General features: G+C 37.4%; 1 pseudogene; it reads left to right on the top strand.

Annotated features, from left to right (window-relative positions):
* Nucleotides 1–1,707: 1,707 nt before the first annotated feature.
* LOC103118677 (lathosterol oxidase-like) lies at nt 1,708–25,728 on the top strand (annotated as a pseudogene).
* Nucleotides 25,729–26,382: the final 654 nt, after the last annotated feature.

Raw genomic sequence — 26,382 nt, 5'->3', positions numbered from 1 at the left:
CCACATCAAGGTATCTAGGTGCTGTCCCTCTGGACTCTTAAGATAAACTCTGAAGTGACTCCAGTCATTTTCTCTCAATCCTGAAATGCTTCGGATCTCAGACTTCTGGCATCTGGTGAAGGTTCTTCTACCCATGTCTAAGCTATATTCTCCAGCCTGTCTTCTTTTATGTTACTTTTTCTGAATGAACTCATTTTGTTGTAGTGTGAAACTCGATTTTCAGCTTCTTTAGAGGGGAGTAAGGGAAGGGACACAGACCTTTGGTGGCGGGAATGGTGTTAATACACACTTCTATTAATGTGTAGTCTTATAATTCAAGAGAGGAAAAATGAACTGAATGTCTCAAAACTTTTGATGCATAGACTCCAGTTCTGAGTATTATATATTCTTTTAATCTGACACACAGAAGGTACTAAACTGAAATCTTGGGAAAATATGTTGTGAGGTATCCCTAGGCAATGTATATTGAGCAGAACAGGTTGAAATGAAAAACCACATTGTGAGCATATACACAAAGAAAAGAATGTGATTTTTCTACTCTCTGAACCATGTCTTTGAAGAAATGGAATTTTTTTCAAAGTACTAAATTGTCTTTTAATAGCATTATTAGTTTGGATTACTTTATATAATCTGTCATTGAAAGCCTTGAGAACAATTATGAACTCCTGTAGGAAAATACAAGTTGCAATCACAATGTATTGGATTTAACAGTTGGTTTTTATAATATTAAACTTTAGAGTTCAAGCTGAATGTCACAATTAAAGTTCAGAATTATTCATACCTGAATAAGGTATGAGTTTTGTACTGTACAAAAAAGACAATTATCAAGTTGGCTCAAAGACAGTTATGCATTCTTACATAACTAAACATGAAAGGCTGTATTTTTCTGAACTATCTTGAATTTCTGTGTTCTCATAATATGTTTTCTTTCATGTGAAAAATTTCATTTGAACCTGAGTTAAACTCAAGTTACTCAGAAATGACAACTAGTCCCTTCCCCCAGTTATAGGTGTCCTCTTAACTAACTCATGGCATGAGTTTGAAAACAAAGGTGCAGTTCAATGTACTTTGCAGGGATTTTTCATTCACTAGCATTTTGATTTAGAATATTTGCCTCCACGTGAAGATTTACAAGTACAACTACATGCTTATAAGCACCTTTCTTTAAAGTAGTTTTTTCAAAAGCTGCCTTATTTTTATATTTCACACAAAAAGGAAACTTTGAATTTTCTAATCTACCATCAAATTTTAAAATTGAAGATTTTTGATAATCAATAAAATAACACAAAAATTTCACAATTTACTTTCCATATGGAGACTACTTTAAAAAATTATTTATTTATTCCCTTTTGTTGCCCTTGTTTTTTTTATTGTTGTCGTTGTTGTTAGATAGGACAGAGAGAAATGGAGAGAGAAGGGGGAGATGAAGAGGGAGAGAGAAAGACAGACACCTGCAGACCTGCTTCACAGCTTGTGAAGTTGTGATGGGGGGAGGGCTCGAACCAAACCCAGATCCTTACTCTGTCATTGCGCTTTGCGCAATGTGCGCTTAACCCATTGCACTACCGCCTGTCTCCCGGAGACTACTTTTAAAATACATGGTTAAAGGGGCCAGGTGGTGGCTTACCTGGTTGAGCACATATGTTACAGTGTGCCCCTGGGCCCCACTTGCAGGGGGAAAGCTTCACAAGTGGTGAAGCAGGGCTGCAGGTGCCTCTCTCTCCCCCTCTCTATCACCCCCTTCCCTCTCAATTTCTGACTGTCTCTATCCAGCAAATAAATAAAGATAAAAAATTAAAAAAATAAAATAAATGGCTAAAAACAAAAAACAATTGGGCAGCCTCGTCACCAATGTTGGGGGAACCTGGCAGACTTGGGCCTGCACAAGTGCAGGAGCTAGGAAGGATCTTGTATTCAGTGCTGCCAATTACTACTTTTCACACTGTACATATACCCAGCCTCTTAGCTAGAAGATGATACCTCCAGACAATTAGGAAGACAATTCTTACAAATCTGGGTGGCTATACCCTTTATTTTTTCCTTTGTCACACTGACCTATTACTTTGTCTTTGATCATTCAGTGATCAAACATTCACAATTCTTGGAGAACGAGGTCTACTGGTTCTGCTCAGGTACACTATCCAGGCATTACCAGGATGAGCATTCCCACAATGTCACTGTTCCTGCTGGAGGCAAGTGGCTATAGCAAACTGTCTGAGGACATAGTGGAGTTCCCACATGGCTGAATTCAGCTCCTCCTCATTTGTGTTTTCTCTTCCTCCTTTTCACTGGCATGCTTCTCTATTGGATTCACAGAGGCCTTCATTACAAACTTATTTATTTATTTATTTATTTATTTATTTATTTTATTCACCCCAAGTTTCCACAGCCTCCTTACCTGTGCTGGTGACTCTTCTCTCTTCAAGGCAGGTCTCTGGCAGACTCCTGAGCTGTGTTCACAGGCTGGAGTGATGCGGCAGTCTGGAACTGAAGTGTCCAAACTTTTTTATTTTAAGCACTTACAAAAACCTCATCAGCTTTGGAAGGTTCCTACTCCATTTGACAGCCATGCTTTTCACCCTGTGAATGACTTCCTCCAAAGTCTGCCTTACCACATATCACATACATCCTTCCTTCTTTTCATTGTACAAGGTGACTTGTATACATTGGTCAATAATTGGACCATTTCCACCCATGATGGTTATTTCCAGGTTCCTTAAATTGTAAAGCCACTTATTTATGGCTCAGCATATCATACAAACCATCATTTGTTTTTTGATTACAATAGTAGATGACTGCCCAGTTACTAAATATGTCTGATAAGGAAAGATGATCTATATACTGTCAGGGGAAATATCAAGTCCCTGGTACCACTGAAAACCAACTCTGTGGGTGCAACTTAGGAGAGAGCACTGTGGTGAGAAAGGTGAAATCAACCTCATGTGTAAAATACCCGGTATTGATCTAAGAGGCAACTATCTGCCTTCTAGATAGCAAATTTATAGCTTGAATGCCCCAACATTTCTTTTTCAAAAAAGAATTAAGTTATAGAGGGAACTAGGTGACATACTTCTGCTTTAATCCACCCATGTTCATTAGTAAAAACAAACAAAAACTGATTATGCCAATTAATACCAAGACTGAGCACCATAATAAAGAAATACTCCTCTAAAGATGGTTTCAGGAATGATTCAGTCTTCAGCACTGGTGTGATTGCTACTACTTGGCAGTGTTTTGTTCAAGTGGAAACATCAGTGTGAAAGAAAATTCTGATATGACGTCAGTGGCTCCTTAAAAGACTTAATGACTAGAAGATACGATAAGATTAGCGTCTTTCTACACAGTGAAAGTGTATTCCATGGGGGACATTGTTATATGTTACATTTTACTTATGAATAAGTAAATAGAAGTTTTTTAAAAAGTTAAAAAAAGAAAAGAAAGAAAATGAGTGGCTGGGGAAGCAATTCAGTGGCTGGAATGCAGGACTTGCACACCTGAGGCTTCACAATCCATCCTCAGCAGAGAGAACTGATCTCTCTCTCTCTCTCTCTCCTAAAATTCTATCATAACTGAGATAAACAAATAATATAAATATGGGACCAGGTGGTGGTGCACCTGGCTAGTCACACATAGTATGAGGCACAGGATAGCCTCATGGACACGGGTTCAGACCCCCCACTCCCCACATATAGGGGACTGCTTCATGAGTTAGGATATAGCAGGTCTACAGCTATTTGTCTCTCCATCTCCCCCACTCATCTCAATTTCTCTCTGTCCTATGGAATTTAAAAAAATAAATAGGGAGTCCGGCGATAGTGCAGCAGGTTAAGCACATGTGTTGCAAAGCATAAGGACCGGCTTAAGGATCCTGATTCCAGTCATCAATGACAACAACAATAATTACTACTACAACAAGGGCAACAAAAGGGAAAATAAATAAAATTTTAAATAAATAAATAAAAGGCCACAAGAAGCAGTAGATTTGTAGTGCCACCACCAAGCCCCAGAGACTGGAGGCAAAACAAATAAATATAATAAAATAAATATTATTCCTTTAAACAAAAAAACTATCATATTTATCTTTCTGACTTAGCTTACTTAACATAATTCATTCTAACTCCATCCAAGATAGGTCAGAGAAGGTGGGTTCATTGTTCTTAATAGCTGCATAGTATTCCATTGTGTATATATACCACAGCTTTCTTAGCCACCCAACTGTCATTGGGCACCTGGGTTGAAAATGGGATGATCCCACTCATAAACAGAAGTTGAGAAAGAAGAACAGAAAGGGAAACTCAAAGCAGGATTTGACTGAATTTGGAGTAAGGCACCAAAGTAAAAACCCTGGGGTGAAAGTAAGGGTGGATGTTTGACTTCCCCGGGTGGGGGTGGGGGCGGTGGATGGGATGGGACACAATCTTTTGGTTGTGGGAATAGTGTTTATGTACATTCCTATTAATTTGTAGTCATATAAATCACTAATTACTATGAGAGGGGAAAAATTGTATGTTTCAAACTTTTTAAAGCATACACCGACTCTACATAGACTGAGTCATTGATATGTTGTCTCTCTCTCTCTCTCTCTCAAAAGCCTAGACCAAGGAGAACAGAAGTAACCGGTGGCACAGCTTTATAGAAATAATGTCAAAGGACATCAGCTGGGGCCCTATTCAGAGAGTACTGAGATTCTCCCCACACAATAACTTGGATCTACCTGCATATCAGATATCAGGCTCAGGAAAAAAAAAAAAAAACTAGTATAGCCACAGGCCCTTTGGAATATAACTAAAATAGGCCTACTAGCTATCTACAAAATGGAGTATCCCCCAACTCTTCATCTGCACTATTCTAGCCTTTAGGTTCATGATTGATCAACAATTTGTTTGGCTTTGTATGTTAACTCTCTTGTCAACCACCAGGTTCCAGATGCTAGCATGATGCAGACTAGACTTCCCTTGACAGACAACCCCATCAGTGTGTCCTGGAGCTCCAATTCCTCAGAGCCCCACCCTACTAGGGAAAGAGAGAGGCAGACTGGGAGTATGGATCAACCTGTCAACGCCCATGTTCAGCAGGGAAGCAATTACAGAAGCCAGACCTTCCAACTTCTGCATCCCACAATAATCTTGGGTCCATAGTCCCAGAGGGTTAAAGAATAGGAAAGGTATCAGGGGAAGGGATGGGATAGGGAGATCTGGTGGTGGGAATTGTGTGTAGTTGTACTCCTCTTGTCCTATGGTTTTGTCAATGTTTCCTTTTTATAAATAAATTAATTAATAAAAAGGGGGAAAACTATGGTTTAATCTATGTTTGTCATTTAACTAAAGGTTTTGATGCTTATTACTTGAAATTATTATTTATTAGGTATATGGTTATGTGAGTCTGAATATATTTAGAAAGGGAAATTTGATCTCCTGATAATATGTTTAAATGCTTATTTTTTAAAAAATAAATTGCTGCACTTCACTTCTGATACGGTTCAGGATCCCAGTTCGAGCTCCCAGATCCCCACTTGTAAGGGAGTCGCTTCACAGGCGGTGAAGCAGGTCTGCATGTGTCTGTCTCTCTCTCACCCTCTCTGTCTTCCTTTCCTCTCTCCATTTGTCTCTGTCCTATCCAACAACACCGACTGCAATAACAACAACAAAGGTGATAAACAACAAGGGCAACAAAAGGGGAAAAATGATTAAGTGAAGTTAAAAAAAAGAAATACCTTGTGCCTTTTTATCATACATTTATTTTTCTTTAAAGTATTTCCACTTATTAAAGCACTTCCCATTCTTTATTGATGATTTGAAAATCATGTTAAAATTTAAAAGAATATATTAAAACATTCAGACATGACTTTTTTTCTTATTTTATTTTTTTACAATCCACCTTAAACTTACAGTAACACATAGTACTAAATGAAAGTTATAAATGTATATAGTATGTCATGGGGTTTTGCACTTTAAAATGTGGCTGTATATAGCAAGAGAATCAGAAGTTAATAATTGTTTTAGCTTCTGTTTTGGTAACATTGATTTTAAATTCTAGAGTTTGGAAGATATCCTTTAATAACATTTTCATGATGTGCATTATTTTTCAGTTGCTGTTTTCAATTTCCACCTGAAATATGATATTGTTCAACAGTGTCACTTTAAAGAAGATTAAATACCCTGGTGTGTGACAAAGTGAACTCAATTTTTAAATTATGCACATTTGAATCATGAAAGCAAAATAAAACGGAAGTTCTATTTGTGAGAAGCCTGCTATCGAGTATGTAAATCATTTGCAACTTGTCTCCTCACTACTCATTTTCTTCCACTCCAGTATTTCACGACATTTAGTTGTTTGATAATTTTCCTGTTCAGATGTTTAGTGAAGAGGAAGACCACAACTCAATGCCATGGGCAATTTTAGCTATATGTTTTTCTTTCTTATATCTGGGATAAGGTAAACAAAATGTTCAGGGATGTCCCAGATGTCAGGGACCAGAAAGCCCAGATAATATTCAGATCTCTTTGACATTATAATGAAATCCATTGTGTGGTCCTAAATTTAAGTCAGGTGCAGTTTACTTGAAATCACTAAAAGACAAAACTGTTTTGGTGATGGTGATGGTAGTTAAGAGCTATATAATTATTGTCAAATAAAATTGATGCCAGTAATAAATAACGATGCACATGACTTTTCCTTCTATGACAGATGTTTTGATTCACATAAAAACAAAGAAATAAAAGCCTAACTACATTCTTTCTCAAAAGTAACTTTACTGTTATACAGACTATATAGTATCTCATATTCATGTAATCACTGTATTCACATTTTTCTTCATTTTGATATTTTGGTTCTAGATAGGCTGTAAATATTTTTTGCATGCCTAATTAGCCATCAAAAAGTTTTGTCATAAAAGATAGAAAAAGGAAAAAAAAAAGCTAAACCTGAAAGCAGAATGTTCAGTAAGATATCATGAAGCATTATTTACAAGTTAACAAAATTGTGAACTAGGAGATATCTCACTCAGTAGGTCACTTACTTAAGCATGTGCAAGAACCCAGGTATGAGGCCCAGCCAGCACAGAAGAATACATATACAGGGTAAGATGCACCAGCAGTGAAGGGGCGTTGTACTATATCTCACTCTGTCTCTCCACCTCTCTTTCATCCTTGACCCAGAAAAAAGAAATAGAACATCTTCCAGGAGCTGGCAAAATCATTCAGGACTGATCCAGCAAAGGAAGTACAGTGGCAAAAACAAAATTACCACAAGATATTCAAATGCATTTTAAAATTTGTGCATATTCATGCTAATGTTGAATAAAGAATTTTCTGGGGGGTCAGGGGATGCCATAGCCGGTTAAGTGCACGTGGTGCGAAGTGCAAGGATAAGCATAAGGATCCCTGTTCAGCCCCTGGCTCCCCACCTGCAGGGGTGTAGCTTCACAAGTAGTGAAGCAGGTCTATAGGTATCTTTCTCTCCCCACCTCTGTCTTCCACTCTTCTCTCCATTTCTTTTTGTCCTATCCAACAACAACAGTAATAACCACAACAACAATAAAACAACAAGGGCAACAAAAGGGGAAATAAATAGCCTCTAGGAGCAATGGATTTGTGGTGCAGGCACCAAGCCCCAAAAATAACCCTGGAGGCCAAAAAGAAAAAAAAAAACTTTTATGGGTTACACCTAAGGAATAATTTTACTACTTATTTCCTCATTCAAAATGCTCTATATTTTTCAGATAGTGATCAAACTAAGCAGAAGAATGAAATCAGAAGCCAGAGCACATAGAACTATATAAGAAAATAAATCCCAGAGTGGGTTTCTTAGTTCATCAGTGGAGAAATGAAACCACACTGGCAAGTTGTTTAGCTGTATTAAGTTGATTGATTAGTTTGTCAAAATAGAAATTAAAGTGTACTGTCCATCAGTTAGCTATTTCTCTTTTATATCAAAATTGCTTTTTAGCCAACTAGTTATATGGTGGGGAAAAAATGTTTTAAAGATGCCTGCAGTGGAATTATCTGACATGTATATTTTACTATATTAAGGGCCATATGATACAAGAAAAATATACTAAGTCCATTCTTAAAACTATTGCATGAAAACACTAGAAATTATATACATTTAAAACCATAACCATGAACATTTAAAAAATTTTTAAATAAATTATTTATTTATTACTGGACAAAGACAGAAAGAAATTGAGAAGGGCAGGGGGAATATAGAAGGAGAGAGACAAAGAGACACCTGCAGCCCTACTTCACCACTTGTGACGTTTTCCCCCCTGCTGGTTGGGTCCAGGGGCTTGAACCTGGGTCCTTATGCACTGTAATAGGAGCACTCAGCAGGTCTGCCACTGCCTGCCCCCTACCCCCAAACACATTTTAAAGAAAATCTTAGCACTCTCTCCAAAGAGACAGTCAATAAAAAGAAGATGGTCAGGTTTTAAGTTCTGACATATTTTGAAGTATGTCCAACAAATATCTAACAAGACAGAAATAAGATTAAATTCAGCAAAATTAACACCATAGTTTTTGTCTTTGTTTTCTGTTTACCATCAGTGAGTATAATGCATTGAATATTTTAAGTGAGTCTTGATAAATAATTACTTTATCAGATATTTCTTTAGTTTTTTATGATAATTTGATCTCCAGAGATCTTTCTAAAGTAAACTGGAATAATTCATATAACTGAGAAGTGTTGCATGGATGAAGAAATAATCATGCAGACATTCTCAATTTTCAGTTCCTCCTTGTGATCACTCAGCACCATCTAGAGACTTCCCATACTGGGTCCACCTTCTTAGAAAACACAATTTTAGAAGAACTTGTCTGTAGTTAACCTGGTAAGGCATGTATTTTACCATGCTCAAGGATCTGAGTTCAAGTCTCTAACTCCCACCTACAGGAGGGACACTTCACAAGCAGCACAGTAGTGTTTCAGGACTCTCTATCTCTCTCTCCTCAATTTTTTCTCTGTCAACAAAAGAAAGAAAAAAAGAAAAGCACAATTACAGATTATATTTCTTTTTTAATATATTTTTATTTTATTTATTTTCCCTTTTGTTGCCCTTGTTGCTTATTGCTGTAGTTACTAATGTTGTTGTTGTTGTTAGGACAGAGAGAAATGGAGAGAGGAGGGGAAGACAGAGAGGAGAGAGAAAGATAGACACCTGCAGACCCGCTTCACTGCCTGTGAACCAGGGAGCCGGGGCTTGAACCGGGATCCTTACTCCGGTACTTGTACTTAGCGCCAAGTGCACTTAACCTACTGCGCTACCGCCCAACTCCCCAGATTATATTTCTAATGATGGTCACTTCAACTACTGTATATATGTCAGTCCCCTGTCCCCTTCCTTTTTTTCTCTTTTGCTACCAAGTTTATAACCTGTGTTCCATACATCTTCACCATTCCTCTCCTCTGGAAAATCATTCTCTTCCATTCCCTCCTTTCCTTTCCTCTCCTCTCCACCCCTCTCCTCTTTTCTCTTTTCTTTTTTTTCTTCCTTTCTTTCTTTCTCCCTCTCTCTTTTTTATAAAGCATGATGGATGAAAGAGAGGGAGAGAAAGAGAGGAGAGAAGCCATAGCACTGACTAGTAAATTTCCTTTGTACATGATGGGAATCAGGTCTCAACCCCATGGGTTTGTGCATGGTATGCTGTGTGCTCTGCTGGGTGGGTCGTTTGGACTGAGCCCAATATCCCTCTTCTCTTTGGAGGATCCCTTGTTGAATCATCTGTGAGAGAATTATTGTGCAATGGAATTTCTTTTTTGTAATCCGATTCTATCGATCATGGCAGATTATTGTTTCTCTCTTTTAAATTCAGATAGACAAAAAGATAGAGATATTGAAACAAGTAGCATAAGTCAATCTTAAAAATGAATTAGTTCTAGAAAAGCCCTAAACTAGCAATCAAGGAGTTATGTGCAAAACCCTGATCTTTGTCTCCAGTTTTGGGCCTCCCTACAACACAAATGGGGAAGAAGGAAGGAAAACACTTGGAGAAGAAAATTATTACACGATATCTTGTAAGAGAGGCCTTAGATGGGTGGGTAGACTATATGGGGGACAGAAGTCCAATATAAAAGAGTGAGGTCCTGCAGGGTAGTGGCAAGTCTGGTGGAGCACATACTTACAGTGCAGAAGGACCCAGCTGCAGCAGGGAAACTTCATGAGCAGAGAAGCAGTGCTGCAGACGTCTATCTGTCTCCCCCTCTCAATTTCCTCTCTGTCTCTATCTAAAATAGGTGAATACATACAATAATTAATTAATAAAGAAAAGAGTTAAGTAATTTAAATGAACCAGTGGAAAGTTCTTTCCAGGTGAGACATGAATCGGAATATCAAAAGGAAACTTGGCAAATCACCACATGTTCTAGTGACCTAAGTGTGTCTGTGCATGAATTATGTCTCTTTTCTCTAAATAAAGGTTTCTTTGCCTGATTCACAGAATCATGGAAAACTACCGAGACTGGATATCATGCAGGAGACAAGCAGGTCTCTCCCAGGGAATTGTAGTATCATGGTCTCCACAAAATAAAAAGATAATAATAAATTACTTTTATTCCTTATATTTATGCTTCGTTTTTATTAAAATCTATTTTTACTTATTTTTACTAGATAAGTAGCCACAAGAGAATCACCGAGAGGAAAGTTTCTCTGTCTATTTATGTATGTGTCCAACATGCTGTAACTCCAAGGATTTGCTCACCATTTCAAAGATGCAATATGACATGGCAAAGTAGCTGAGGGAATACAAATCTTAACACTGTGGAATAAAACTCTATAATTTTTTTTTAGGTGCCTGAGGGAGATGCTTCAATAATTGATTACTCCAGTCCCAGTTGTTCTCAGAACTGTGCCATTGGAGTCATGAATTATTTGCTGAATCTAATATGTGGATAACAGTTAAATCAGAACAGTGAGTTCATTTATCTTTTGCCTAATCTCTTTTATAAGCATGCTTGTTGAAACAGAAGATACTTATTTATCAAGAGAATTGTTCTAAAGATATAGGGAAAAATGTAGAGGTAATACAAAAGGTAAGTGAACACACAGGACAGCGAGATGTCATGGGTGTGATGCAATTTAACTTCAGAGGATTTAATTTTTTTTTCCTTTGGAAAGAGTTGCAGCAATTTTGAAAGAAGTTTCTTCAATTATGTACCTATTTACTCAGTTACTTTTTTTTTTTTTTACTATGGATCCACAGCCTTGAATTACCAATTAATTCTTACTGAGGGAGTGGAAGCTTGCATACACTCTGGCCTGGAGCCAGCAGATGTTCCTCAGTTTTCCTTGGTAAGAATTCCCTGAGGCCTTCCTTATCCATTCTCCTTTTGAACAACTCTTCTCACCTTTAATATGCATAGGAATCACCTGGGGAACTTTTTAAAATTTAGTAGGCTTGGGATCAAGGCTGAGTTCTGTAGTGTTCACAAGCCCCCAGCTGATGCTCAAACTGTTGATCCAAAAATCATGCACTGAGGTACAAGTATGTGGGATTGTTTTGTTCATTAACATGGCCCCTAGTCAGATATAGCTGTTGAATAGGTGAAAGGTGACTAGTTTTGAATCCACAGGTGCTATCAGTCAAAATTGACAGATTATTTTTTAAAGCTTAACATAGAACAATAATACAAAATGCATGAATGAGATGCTTCATAATGATTATTTGTTCAAAAGATAATGCTTTTATATATTGAATTAAGAAAATATATACTGGCAACATTAATATGTTTATTTCCTGTGGTGACTACTTGTAATGAACATTTTCTTGTTATAGGTTTCTTTTGCAAACACACATCTAACTAGATGACCAAGGTTAGAATATGATAGAGTGACCTTGGATCAGATCTATGGAGTGAACACTTAACTGTATTTATATATTTTCAAGTTTGGGAGCTACTCTCTGCTCTAATCTAGCCACTGCCTGGCCCCATCATATAACATTCTCAACTATCAGCATTGTTAATATCTATTCATGTGATCCCAAATGAGATGTTGCTATTATCTTATTTTACCACTCTTGCATGTAAACGAACTATGTATCAATCTCTCTCAGAGATGGTGAATTTCCAGAATTTAGGTAACTCTTCACTTGTGAATCAAAATAATCAAGGTGCTAAAAACTCTCACTGCCCTCTGGATTCTTCATAAACTGCATAAATAATTCAAACAACATAAGAAACGTTAGCAACTGAGGAAGACAACAGCATGTGTACATAGGGAGTACAGTTGATACTTACAGTCACTGGATTTACTAAAGAAAAAGGGCCATGTCTTTCAGAGGCTGTGCCTTCAAGTAACCCAAGAAGAGTGAAAATATGCTAGGAAGAGATAGTGGTTGAGACAATTTCCTTTTGAATGAAATAAGATAGTTGTTAAATTTAGTCTTATCTAGATAAAGGAAAATTCATGATCTGTACTTTTAGTCTAAAGTAATCAGCATATGAAAGAGATGATCCTTGATGGCTAACACCCAGGCATTTGTTTAGAGCATCTTTACAAGCAATCCATGGGCTGTTTGCAAAGGAGAGGATATAATATGGATGAGGCATTTATGACACACTTTTGGAAGTTCCACTCACCCTGTGAGCATTATAGTAAAGGGTACAACAGACAAAATGTTTCTGGAGCCCTAGATTTCCTAAATTTAACATCACATAAACTTAAGGAACTCTAAAAATTGTACTACTTGTTCTTTTCTGGTGTTGTGAGGGAATTTGGGAAGGTATATCATAATAAAAATGCCAGCTCAAATAGATGATTATCTTACCTGAAACCTAAAGAATGATAAAATGCAACATATAGGAGTTTTGTACAAGGAATCTTCAGATAACAAAATGTCTTGTAATTCTCGGTTATGAATGACTCGACTGAAATGGAAAAGTTTACTTTCAACCAAGTAGTATTTTTCAAACACTCAGGAACTTTTCACTACTACAATTTATCATACAATGTACTGTCGTTGTTTCCTGATGCAACATCAAGGTAGGTGCTAAGGAATCCTGACATCAGGTATTAATGAATTTAACACTTAAGGTTAGAAAGAAAGAACAAGAAGGCTTGGAATCAACTCACCCAAAAGAATATGTAACTTTCCCTGCACGGGGCTCCAGTTCAAATCTAGCATCTCATGGAAACACGCCAACATGAATATCATGGAGTTGTTCCTTCCCTCTTTTTTCTTTGTATCTGAAATAAGAGGAATGTACTTGCTGGCTCATAAATAATGGGGACTTACGCACAAGAGATCCTGGTACTGAAAAGACAGGGTGGAGGGAAAAGAGAAAGAGAGAGGTGGGAGGGAGGAAAAGAAGAAAAAAGAAGGAAGGGAAGAAGAGAGAAAAGAAAGAAAGGAAGAAAGGAAGGAAGGAAGGAAGGAAGGAAGGAAGGGAGGGAGGAAGAAAGAGAGAGAGAGAGAGAGAGAGAGAGAGAGAGAGAGAGAAAGGAAGGAAGGAAGGAAGGAAGGAAGGAAGGAAGGAAACAAAGAAATTACAGTTTTTCTCATATGCAAGCATTTAGAGTATAATGATTTGGATCAAGACCTCCTAAAGGAAAAATGCCGTATATAATTTGTGATCTTCTCTGTTAATCAGATTTTTGATGTCTAAGATAGGGATAATAATACTATTTATGTGAATTGGTGACTTAGAGTATAAAATATATTAAGACATATGATGGATATGAAATACTTTAAAGGCCTAATCTGTGTTGTCATTTTTAGATATTGCAATGTTGGTAGTGACATTCTGTTTTAGTAATGGACATAAATGTATCAATGACCACAAACAAAATCTTCATCCAAGTAAAAAATAAAGTTCATTCTCTTGTTTTAGATATATTTCTAATAATCAGAACGTTTGAAGAAAACTGGCATATTATTATCTCATGTACTTTTTTTTTATTGATTTTTATTTAGCTGTGGCTTCACTATTGGAGACTACTTTTTCAGGTAGAGAAAGCAGGGACACAAAGAAAAGACTCTTCTTCTTCTTCTAGCGTTTGCCCTTCTTCCGTAGCCAGTCAACAGCTTCAGGTTGAGCCTGATGTAAAGTTTCGAGACCTCCTTTGAATCTGGAGAGGTGGCAGTCGTTGACTATGTGGGTCATAGTCTGTCTGGAGCCGCAGGGGCAGTTCGGGTTGTCTCTGGCTCCCCAGCGATGGAACATAGCGGCGCACTGGCCATGTCCTGCTCGATAGCGATTGAGGAGGGCCCAATCATAACGTGCTAGGTCAAAGCCGGGTTGATGCTTGCAGGGGTCTGTGATGAGGTGTTTGTTGTTTACCTCAGCTGACTGCCAACTCTGTTTCCAAAAGTCTGGAACAGAGAAGTTCAGTGTAGGCGTAGGGGACCAGATTAGGTGACGAGACATCAAGCGTTGGACAGGGTGGACGAAGATATCCGCGTATATTGGCAGGTCCGGTCGAGCGTAGATGTGGGAAATGAACTTAGATGATGCTGCATCCCGACTAATATCTGGCGGGGCGATGTTGCTAACAACTGGAAGCCACGGAACCGGGGTGGAATGGATGGTTCCAGAAATTATCCTCATGGAGGAATATAATTTGGAATCGACCAAGTGGACATGGGGGCTACGGAAACATACTGGGGCACAGTATTCTGCAGTGGAATAGCATAATGCCAGAGAGGATGATCATAGTGTGGAAGCGCTCACGCCCCATGAGGAGCTGGCCAGTCTTGCAATGATGTTATTCCTCGCGCCCACCTTTGCTGCAGGTTTTATGAGATGTTCGTGAAATGACAGAGTGCGATCGAGAGTAACGCCAAGATAGACTGGCTGGGCTTCATGCCGGATTCTCGTATCACCAAGCTGCACATTAAGCTCACGCGAGGCGAGGCCGAGGCATGGTGTAGATGGAAAACAGATGATACCGTTTTTTGCAGTGCTAGGGATTAGTCGCCTTTTTTTACAGTAATCAGATATCAGAGATATGTCTTTAGTGAGTGTTTCCTCGAGGATGTCGAACTTGGATGCCTGAGTTGCACAGCAGATGTCATCGGCGTAGATGAACTTCCTTGAAGAAGTTTCTGGGAGGTCATTGATGTAAGATAGTGTAATAGTTCCCTAAGACTTTCATGCCTGAGGCTCCAAGATCCCATGTTGAATTCTCAGCACCTCTGTGAGCCAGAACTAAGCAGTTCTCTGGTCTTTCTTTCTGTAACATTCTCTCTTTAAAACAAAACAAAAATAGATCTACAGTAAATATATAAAATAAAGGGACCCATACTCTCTTTCTAACAAGCAAATAACAAACTCCAGGTGACTAAATCTGTCTCCAGTGCAGTGGGGGCTGGGCTCAAATCTGGGTGGCACCTATGATAAAGCACCAACCTTCTCAGTCAGTTTCATAAGTAAATTGTATCAGCGTTTTCAGAACTCATTGGAAATAAATTTTTATTTGAATATAGAAAAAAAAAACTTTGGTATTCCCACTATTCAAGGTAAAGCAAGGCACCATTTTGTCTAGTAATAGTGAGAAGTATGCTACAATGGCAACGTTCTCCAAATTTTTCCTTTTTTTTTTTTTCTGAAATTACACTTTTCAGTGTTCTCAATATTGTTCAATACATAGGATTTTCAAAGTAATCTTGAAGCTGTGGGCCATGCATTATTTATGTTTCCCAGTGTATTAGCACTTTGGTAATCCATTTTCTATCTGTGTGACTGGATTGTTCAGTTTCTTTTTTAATTTTTTTATGCGGTTTCAGCATGCAATATATTGCTATATTCTGCATTTAAAATTACAGAGATACATTTGGGAAGGACATATGGTGACTACATTCAACTTGTCTATGCAGGAATCCTGGGACAACAGTAAAAATAGAAAAGCTTAATTGTGTGTGATCTCTAATTATACTGAATCAATATTGGCCTGTTAATTGTGACAGTTATGTCATAATCATGTTACAATTTAGTAACAGAAAAAAGGATGGGGCATGACATATTCTTCAATACCTCAACTTTTGTGAGAGTCTAAAAACAATCTGAAGAAAGTTTACTGAGTGTCAAAAACTACATCTCAAACTTCATAAATTTCTAGTACTAAAATTCTCTGTTTTCCTTTCTATACTCTTCATTCTATCCTTTCCCTTCCTCCACTATTCTATTGTTAACCAATATGGTCTTTCCAAGAAATAAGAAAACTGATTTTCTACACTTCTGAGTTTAGGTAAAAAATAGTTTAAACTCTAAGAATGATATATATTTGTAAATATGTAAGTAAGCTTTTAATTAACATTCAGTTTTGTTTACTTATTCTACTTTCAGCTATGTAATATTAAGGAAATAAAATTTTGTAGTCTAACTGTACATATCTACAAAGGATTCTAAATCCATATACTGATTGACTGAACCCTGACAGTGTCTTCTAGAATGGAACAATAACATCAGAACACCATTTTCTTCCATTCACTTGTCTTTTGGTAACAAATAATACTTTATGTAGAAAATATCAGTAGATAATTCTTATTGTGAGCTTACAAATTCTACTTCACAAATTTTAAGTGATTATTTTAATTTTACTTCATAAATTCACCTGTTTACTGTATTTTTTTTAATTATTATTTTTTTTTCCTTTTCAAACCAGACTTGTAAATCAGTTAGCTTTAAGCTCCTTCTGTGAAATTGGGTAAGAAATCTTACCTGTAAATCAGAAGATTATACTTTTTAAAATTGTTATTGTATTTATTTTAGTTAGAGACAGAGAGAAATTGAGAGAGAAATGATATATACATATATACATATATACACACATACACACATACACACATACACACACACATATATATATGGATTGAGAAAGAAGGACTGAGAAATACCTGTAACAATGCTTCACAGCTTATGAAGCTTTCCCCAGTACAGGTGGGGATTGGGAGCTTGAACCAGGGTCCCTGAGTACAGTAATATATTAGCTCAACCAGGTGTGTCACTACCCAGCCTGGAACGGTTGCATTTATTAAAAGTATGGAATTGGAGAGAAATAGTGAGTTGGCCATCCCCTTTAGTAATAAGGGGCATTGAGCCTATTATCAGTTGAACTTAAAATAAGTTATTTTGGGGGGGGGCAGGTGGTGGTGTACCAGGTTAAACACACATAGTATGAAGCTCAAGGACATGCAAGGATCCTGGTTCAAGTCCCTAACTCCCCACTTTCAGGGGGGGGGGTGTCACTTCACAAATGATGAAGCAGGTCTACAGGTTTCTCTGTCTCTCTCCCTCTCTATCTCCCCTCCCCTCCTCAATCTCTCTCTGTCCTATCCAATAAATATGAAAAATGACCTCCAGAGGCAGTGGATTCATAGTGCTGGCTTTGAGCCCCTTAGAATTAACCCTGAAAGCAATAATAATAATAATAATTTTACACCACCAATGTCTTGGAGTGTAACCAAATCAACATAGGAATGCTATGTTTACCTGGGTGACTAGCCCTTCTAGTTCCCTTTATGCTTGGAGAGAAAAAAAAAAACTAAACTTTGGTGAGATGAATCTTCCTGAATATTTTTCTCTCCTATCTTCTGATGTCATAACTATTTTACTGCTGGAGTGAGGGGCAGGAGGGTAGATACCATATATGTGATCTTTATTATTGAGCTGAGACAGTTCTTTTATAGATGTTGACTGCTCGGATCCTCTTATGACCCCATTTGCCTAACCAGACTGATGTTTTCTTACTACTTTGGGGGTTTTAATATATAAACTAGTTGTAATTTAGAAAGAGGTCAAGTGCACATACTTTGGAATGTTTCACTATAAATACATTTAATAATCCCTCTCCTATTCCAGATCTGTAGCTCTTTAACCTTAATTTCCAGAGAGGTTCTGGGGATATATGTGAGCAAACAAGAATAGTTTAAAGATATTTCTGCTCCAGAAAGTCCACACAGTTCTCATACAAATGTAGAAGTGTTTGCATGACAGCAATGCTTGATTTGCGTGTCCTGTGCATTCTCCTAAGGAAATTACATTCTATTGCCTGATTTTATGATTTTTGAACTGCTTCCCTTTTTAGACATAACAATGTAATTAATTAATTGCCCTCTCCATTATGTGATAAGCTGAAATGTAATACTACATTTCTTTCTGAATGTAAGGAAAACTGACAGTAACGATAACAGTATACAAAAAGTATAGTGCATTCGAATTACTTGTGAAGATGTATTTAGACGAAGACATATTTGCAGTTCTCTGGCCATGAGTTTAGGGGACCTGAGAGAATAAATCAATAGGCAATAAAAGTTACAGAAACAGGGAGTCAGTGGTGGCATAGCGGGGGTTAAGTGCAGGTGGCACAGAGCTTAAAGACCAGCATAAGGGTCCTGGTTCGAGCCCCACCCCCACCTGCAAGGGAGTCAGTTCACAAGCAGTGAAGCAGGTCTGCAGGAGTCTATCTTTCTCTCTTCCTCTGTCTTCCCCTCATCTCTCCATTTCTTTTTGTTCTATCCAACAACAAGATATCAATAACAACAACAATAATGGCTATAACAATAAAAAAACAAGGACAACAAAAGGGATTAAATAAAAAAAGTTAAAGAGACATTATTAAAACAGAGAGATTATTACACCAAAGTAAAAGACTGTGGGGTGGGTGGGTGGGTGGGTGGGGAGAATACAGGTCCATGAGAAATGATGAATGAAATAGTGGGGGTTGTATTGCTAAATGGGAATCTGGGGAATAAAAAAAAAAAAACAGAGAGATTAAGGAATAGTTACCAGGAGAAGAGACAGAGGGACAAAAAAAAGGAGTGGGTCTCAGCTGAGATGGAAAGGGAAGTCAACAAAGGCGTAAATCTACTGCCCACTGTTAGGGAAGAGCTCAGTGCTTATGTGTCTCTTCTAATGAAATCTTTTGGGCAAAAGGAGACAAAAAATTGTTACCTTCTGTGTGTTTTAGGTATAGCTTCCTGTCTTATTCATTTACCAGGTATGGAGACAGAAGTTTGTTTCTCTTCAGTACAAGGAGCCTTCCCTATTGATATGCTTATCAAGGTGGCTGCCTAACTGTTGTTTTACTTGTTAATGTCTTATGCTCTGGTTTAGAGGCTGTGTGTGTGTGTGTGTGTGTGTGTGTGTGTGTGTGTGTGTGTGTGTGTGTGTTTCTGGCTTAACTTTGAACTGTTGCTGTTTTACCAATCTGATAAAAAGCCATATCTGTAGGTGTATGCCAAAGAACTACATGTACAAATGCTACAGTAAAACCTTTCCAGTGAAGTAATTCTGTACTTTTAATACTCAGTTTACATAATATGTCCCAGCAATTACTATCACTAAACAACAAAATACTATTGCAGTCCACTATTAATTTTGTTTTCATTTAGTTATTTATTTTTAGATTTTATTTATTTATTAATGAGAAAGGTAGGAGAGAAAGAGAACCAGAGATCACTCTGGTACGTGTGCTGCCAGGGATTGAACTCAGGACATTGTGCCTGAGAGTCCAGTGTTTCTTCCACTACACAACCTCCTGGATCACACCACTGCTCACTTTAAATTGAAGTTGAATTTCCTGTTTCATTATGGAGTTGCGAGATAAGTAATCAATTCATATTTTAGAAAAACTATATGGTTTTAGCATGACAAGCTACAATGTAATCCTAATGGAATCTGGAAATTGTTCATCAAATCTACAAAAATACATGGACTGCAGACCTAAATCAAAAGGTTGGGAGTTACTTATACAATTCAAATTTTCACTTTGGCATTGGTCATTTAGTGGTAACCATAGCTGATTTCCAAATGTGTCAGTTCTGTGAAAGGGATCATATAAGTGGCAAAAAAGTAAACTGTAGACAAGGACTGAACAGATCAGGATTAGTAGAGATGAAAAAAAGCTTAGAGGATGTAATAGTAGAGGCTGAATGTCAAGCTGTTTCTGACTTGACTGGTTAGAAAAATTACATGCATTCTTCTCCAAGCTCCAATTAAAATGTTTCTTTGTGAAGCCAAATTACTCTATTAGATCCTATTCAAGACACATTTATTGAGTTAAAACCTGAGAGTGACCACAGGTCCCTCGTCTTATGGACTAGAAAGCTTTACACCTGGGTAAAAAAGGAGGACTGGAATAAGGGGAGAGGGCTCATATGCAGGTGGTCAGGTGTTGTAATCTGGGTGGGCGTGCCTGAGGTGGCTCCATTACATCTAGAGAGATCACTTTGCCCATAGCTAAATCCTGTTTTAGTTTGAGACTCTAGAGTCACAATAACAATCTTGCTATGGTTACATTTTATTTCTTTTTTCTTCTTTCTTTCCTTTCTTTTCTTTTTCCTTCAGAGTTATCGCTGGGGCTGGATGCCTGCACTATGAATCCACTGCTCCTGGAAGCCATTTTTTTCCCATTTTGTTGCCCTTATTATCGTTACCATTGTTGTTGTTAGATAGAACAGAGAGAAATGGAGAGAGGAGGGGAAGACAGAGAGAGGGAGAGAAGATAGACATCTGCAGACCTGCTTCACCGCTCACAAAGCGACCCCCTTGCAGGTGGGGGTTGGGGGCTCCAACTGGAATCATTATGCTGGTCCTTGCACTTGGCGCCATGTGCGCTTAACCCTTTGTGCTTAACCCGTTGTGTTACCACCTGACCCCCAGGTTTATCATTCTTAATAGCAGAGTAATGTAGCCACTCATCTGCTCTTGGACATTTGGTTGTTTCCAAGTTAGGGCCATTACAGATTGTGCAGATATGAACATAGGTATGTATGTATATAGATATCTTTGGATGATTGTGTTTGTTTCTTTTGGATATATTCCCTAGGGAGGAATTACCATCTATTTTTTAGCATTCTGAATATTCTCTAGATTACAAGCTTCACAGTGGAGAAATAATGTTGCAGGTGTCTTTTTCTCTCCCTCTTTATCTCCCCTCCTCTCTCAATTTGTCTCTGTCCTACCAAAAATAAAATTAAAAAAGAAAAAGAAAAAGAAAAAGGTCAGTGGAAATGGTGGATTTATCATGAAGGAACGTGTTCTCAGAGATAACTTTGGTGGCCAGAAAAATAAATAAAGTAAATAAATAAATGAAAGACCCCTCTATCTCACCTCAGTTTGTCCTCAGTCTTCAGGCTTAGAAATGGACACTAGCAAGAAAAAAATTAAAAGGCCCTCTGCCTCTCCCTGGTCTGTGTGCCAGAAAATAGACATTTTCATCTTACCAACCTGCATAGCTGAAAACAATGAGAAATCATTTACATACTGACATAGGGTGACCATGGAAGACTGTCCATCTGGGAGACCCAAACACCTTTAACAAAGGAAGATAAAGAACTTTTAGGGAAATCAGGTATCTTTGCTCTTACATCACACAGTGTCTATTTTCTTTTTTTTTTTTTTCTCTTATTTTCAAAAAACATTTTTCCTAGCCTAGCACAAATAAAGTTATGGGTCTGTTAGTGACTACTGGCAGACAAACTAGAGATGCCAAAATTTTGACTCTGCTTACTAGAAAAAAAATGCATAAGAAAGCTTTGGATCCTGAGATTCCATTGGGTTTCCCTGGCCAGAAATATTCTATGCATGTCTTTGTAGTTCACTGACAGTGATAAAGGACTTTTTTGTGATCTTGTACTCAGAAGCCTCTGACCTTGTTGGGCACATTTTGGCCTCGTATTATTTCTGTACTGCTCTTGCTTTGTATTGTCAGTTTAGCTGCTAGTAAGGCCACTTCTATACATAAGATCATCTAAGGAACAGAAATCACAACAGAAAATAGTTTAGGGAACTATTTTGTAAATTGAAAAAATAAATAAATAAATAAATAAATAAAATGTCAAGAGTTTAATCCTAAGTACCACAAAAACCCAGAGTATAGCTCCAGAAAATAAATAAGTAAATAGATAAATAAATATAATTTTATATATGCCCCCCCACACAAATACACTTAACCAGGGTTACATACACACATAAATTTCAATACTTACATGAATGATTATCTTTTATTAAGGTATAAAGAGAAAAAATGTTGTGGTGATTATGTACTAATTATGTACTAATCCGATAAGGGTCGTCTCAGAACTTTGGCATAAGGTTACAGAACATCCTTGAACCGAATTCAACTAATTCAAGCCTGCTGTTTATTGTTTATACTCTCACATACAAAAAAATGAAAAAGAGTCAGGGACATAATTATCTTCAAAAACATATCTAGGACTGCCAGAACCCTATCTTTGAAATAAGTATAAGGCTTTAATCCATTTCTTTTATGAAGAAATATTTAAAATTATTTCTCACTGCTTTTAAAAATATGGTATAACATTGATTAAGTGATTAGTGTATTATCCATTTGATGTTAGAAGCATTTTGACAAATCAGGTAACCAATCAAATATTCCAGACCATTTTTAGTACATCAAAAGTTTACAAGTACTGCAATGTGACAACATTTTTGAATGTGCATACTTTTGACTGCCCACAAAGACTGACAGAAGGATCTATTAATAAAATCAACGCCAAATTCATTAAACTTATAGTCAGCAAAGATAATTTCATCTTGATATCAATATATATTTACTACCAGGGCTATTACTTAGGTTTGATGACTACAGAATGAATCCACTTCTCCCCTCTCTTTTAAAACAGACATAGAGAGAAACCAAGAAAGAAGGGGACAGAAAGGGAGAGACAGCTGAAGACCTACTTTGTGGCTCTGGAAGCTTCTCTGCTTCAATTGGGGACTGAGGCTTGAACTCATATCCTCACCCACAGTAGCAAGTGCACTCTAGCAGCTGCACAATGCCCAGCCATTTGATTTTTTTTTAATGAAGGAAATTGAGCATTATTATTATCTGATTTGGGATTACACATGTATGTGGTTTGAGAGATTTCTTCTGCTTCTTCTTCCTCTTCCTCCCCTCTCCTCTTTCTCCTCCTCCTCTTCTCCTCATTTTCCTCCTCCTCCTCCTCCTCCTCCTTCTTCTTCTTCTTCTCCTCCTCCACCTCCTCCTCCTCCTCCTCCTCCTTCTCCTCCTCCTCCTCCTCCTCCTCCTTCTTCTTCTCCTTCTCCTTCTCCTTCTCCTTCTCCTTCTTCTTCTGCTTCTTCCTCTTCTATTTGATAAAAACCTAGACCTTACATATAAGCTACTTCACTGCCCCAGGATATATGTAATTTCATTCAGACAGAAAGTCGTGGGGTGGGTTAACAATAACATAACATTTCTTTCTTCACTACCATAGGTTATTCCATATGATGTTGGAGACCAAACTTAGTTGAATACACGGCAATACAGGTACCCTATTCAATGACCCTGGTGTATTATTCAGAAAGAAGAATCAATTTGGATGCATAAAACACTCAGTGAAACTGAATGTGCAATAGGTGACACTGGTGGACACTGGAAATCCAGGGTCCTGATGCAATTTAACTGGACAAATGACCGTCAAGTAAGTAATCTCTTTCCAGAGAAGTTTATTATGGTGAAATACATACTTGTCATACTGTCAGAGAAAGTTTAACTTAGTAGTAAAGAGTTACTATTTAAATAATAAAAAATAATTATCTCCACTTTCTTAATTTCTGGTAAGAGTCAATCTATGAGCTATGGAAATCAATCTAGATAATGCACACTATATAATTTAATTCATTCCAGCATGTATGGTATCAGGGAGAAGACACAAGACCTTACGTATTTAAGTCTTTGCTTTACTCAGTGAGCTATGTCTTCTGTGACTTCATATTTCATTCCAAAATAAATGCTACTCTAGTGTAGCTTTAACTTGAGGTTCGTATTCCTGAGAGGTCATTAAGAAGCATCATCTTTTGAACTGAACAATTATTATTTTTTTAATATTCGATAACAAAAAGGTACTGTTGTAATCCAGTGGCTCAGATTTAAATCCAGGAATATTAGGATTCTCTAAGATAGTTTGAATCCAATTCAGGTTTTACCTCTTTGTGTCATCAATTCATCTAGATAGTGTTTACATCAGACTTAAGCTTTTATGTGATTTGTGTCAATATGGGAAAGATTGAAATGTGTTCTTTTCCTGTTAAAATTTTCAATGATTCCTCCTAAGAATTTCTCAGTTTTACTGGTGATTATTTATTTTTCTTGTTGTTGTTGTTGTTGAAAAAGAGGAAGTTTTATCATTTTTATTCCAGATATACTTTTATTTGTCAGGAGAAATTCATATTTTCATTCATATTCATTCTTCCCTTTATAGCCTGGTAAATAGTAACAAACTCTTATTTTTGGATAATGCTCCATGTTATGAAATTCAAGCTGTTTAGTTAAAAGTTATATTCCACTATGCAGCTCTTAAAATAATGAGGTCATCTCCTTTGCAATATCTCGGTCAGAACTTGAAGGTATCATTCTGAGTGATACAAGCCAGAAAGAGAGAAAACAATACTGAATGATTTCACCCATAGATGGATCTTAAGAATAAATGACAGCGAAGGAAAACATAAGGTAAAACTTGAACTGGGATTTAAACCAAAGCACAAGTCTTTGGTGAAGGAAGGAAAGTGATAAGAATAAATAACATTGGGGATCTGATGAGCAATAGGTGAGAGGACCCTAGGTTGGAGGAACGAGTGTCTCCTAGACACCTACCAAGGGGATGAGCAATTGTGGCTATGTGTTAAAATGATTCTGTAAACCAGGAACCTTCCTATTTAAAAAAAGGGGGGGCAGTAGTGCAATGGATTAAGCACACATGGCATGAAAAGCCGAAAGATGGGTTAAGGGTCCCGGTTCAAGCCCCCAGCTCCCCACCTACAGGGGGTTTGTTTCACAAGTGGTAAAGCAGGTCTACAGGTGTCTATCTTCTCTTCCCCTCTCTGTCTACCCCTCTCTGTCTTCCCCTCCTCTCTCCATTACTCTCTGTCCTACTCAACAACAACAATAAGGGCAACAAGGGCAGCAAAAATGGGGAAAATGGAATCCAGCAGTGGATTCATAGTGCAGGCACCCAGACCCAATGATAACCCTGGAGGAAAAAAGAAAGAAAAGAATATTAAAACTCAAAGATCAAAAGAACTTCAAGAAATTCAAGTTCACTTGCATTAACACTTGAATGCTAAAGGTCTAATATATCAAAAATATTAAATTTCAATTATATATTAAATGAAAAATCAATAGTAGTTAAAATATTCCTATGTACAAAACATATATAGGATTTCACACTAGGCTGAGAAAAATATTAATTTGTTGTTTAATTATTCTGATTTTTTCTTTTTACTTATTTATTATTGGATAGAGACAAAGAGAAGTTGAGAGGGGAGAGAAAGACAGAGAAGGAGAAAGATAGAGAGATACCTGCAACACTGCTTCACCACATGTGAAGCTTTCCCCCTGCAGGTGGGGACCAGCGACTTGAACTTGGGTCCTTGCATACTGTAATGTACATGCTTAACCAAGTGCACCAAGATCTAGCCTCCTGATTGTTCTCTATATCAACTAATCTTAACTAAAATAAATTATTTTTATCTTTTAAAATTTTTCTACTGAGGGGTTTAATGCTTTACAGTCTAGTCACTGATATATGAATACAATTTCATATACACCAGGAGCCCACAGTTCTCTTCTACCCCTTTGTCCCCCTCCTTCCCCAGAATCCTTTGCTTTGATGCAATACACCGTGCCCAGTCTATGTTTCAAGCAATGAATGATTCATATCTTTAAAAATTACCTATATTCTGTCGCTGTAGATGATGATTTTTGTAACAGAGGAGGTGACTTCTGTGGAAATCACTGATGATTCTCTCAGATATGAAACGAATGAATGAATGAAGTTTGTAATATGAGTATCAAGGTGTTCCACCCGTGCAGAAAATACCAAGATGTTCCTTCTTTTCAGCCCAGTTTTTCTCTATTTCCTGGCAAAGATATGTGTCACTATGCCAAGAAACATCTATGTCCTTTCAACTGCTTAAAAAGAACTACAAATTTGAAGCATTTCTTTAATGCTGTCAGCATTCCCCGATTAGATGACAGGCAATTAGTTTTACTGATAAATATCTAAACCTTTACCCAAATGCATGAGAACTAAGAATGGCAGAGCCGCTAAGTGCTGATGCCCAAGGGCCTACTTCAAAATATTAACAGAAACATTAAGCTTTCTGGTGATAGAAACACTTTTCTCTTACTGTTGTTATGCCAAAATATCCTTGGTATCTGATTTGCTTAGGTCCCTTCACAGTGAGGACTGGCATACTTGCACAGGGCTGGTACACTTGAGGTCCTGAGTTTGACTCTTGACACCTCAAGTCTCAGAGGGATGTTCTGGCTGTCTCTTCTTTACTCACTTATTAGTGGGTACATTAATCTAAATCAAACAAATGACTGGCCATATAGCTCACATGGGTAGTATACTGCTTGGTCATATGAGTGTAAACCTATGTTCATAGCAGCACAATTTGTAATGGCCAAAACCTGGAAGT

The sequence above is a fragment of the Erinaceus europaeus genome, chromosome 5 (assembly GCF_950295315.1).
Source record: "Erinaceus europaeus chromosome 5, mEriEur2.1, whole genome shotgun sequence".
NCBI classification, from domain to species: domain Eukaryota; kingdom Metazoa; phylum Chordata; class Mammalia; order Eulipotyphla; family Erinaceidae; genus Erinaceus; species Erinaceus europaeus.
This window is presented reverse-complemented; position numbering and strand designations above follow the sequence as displayed.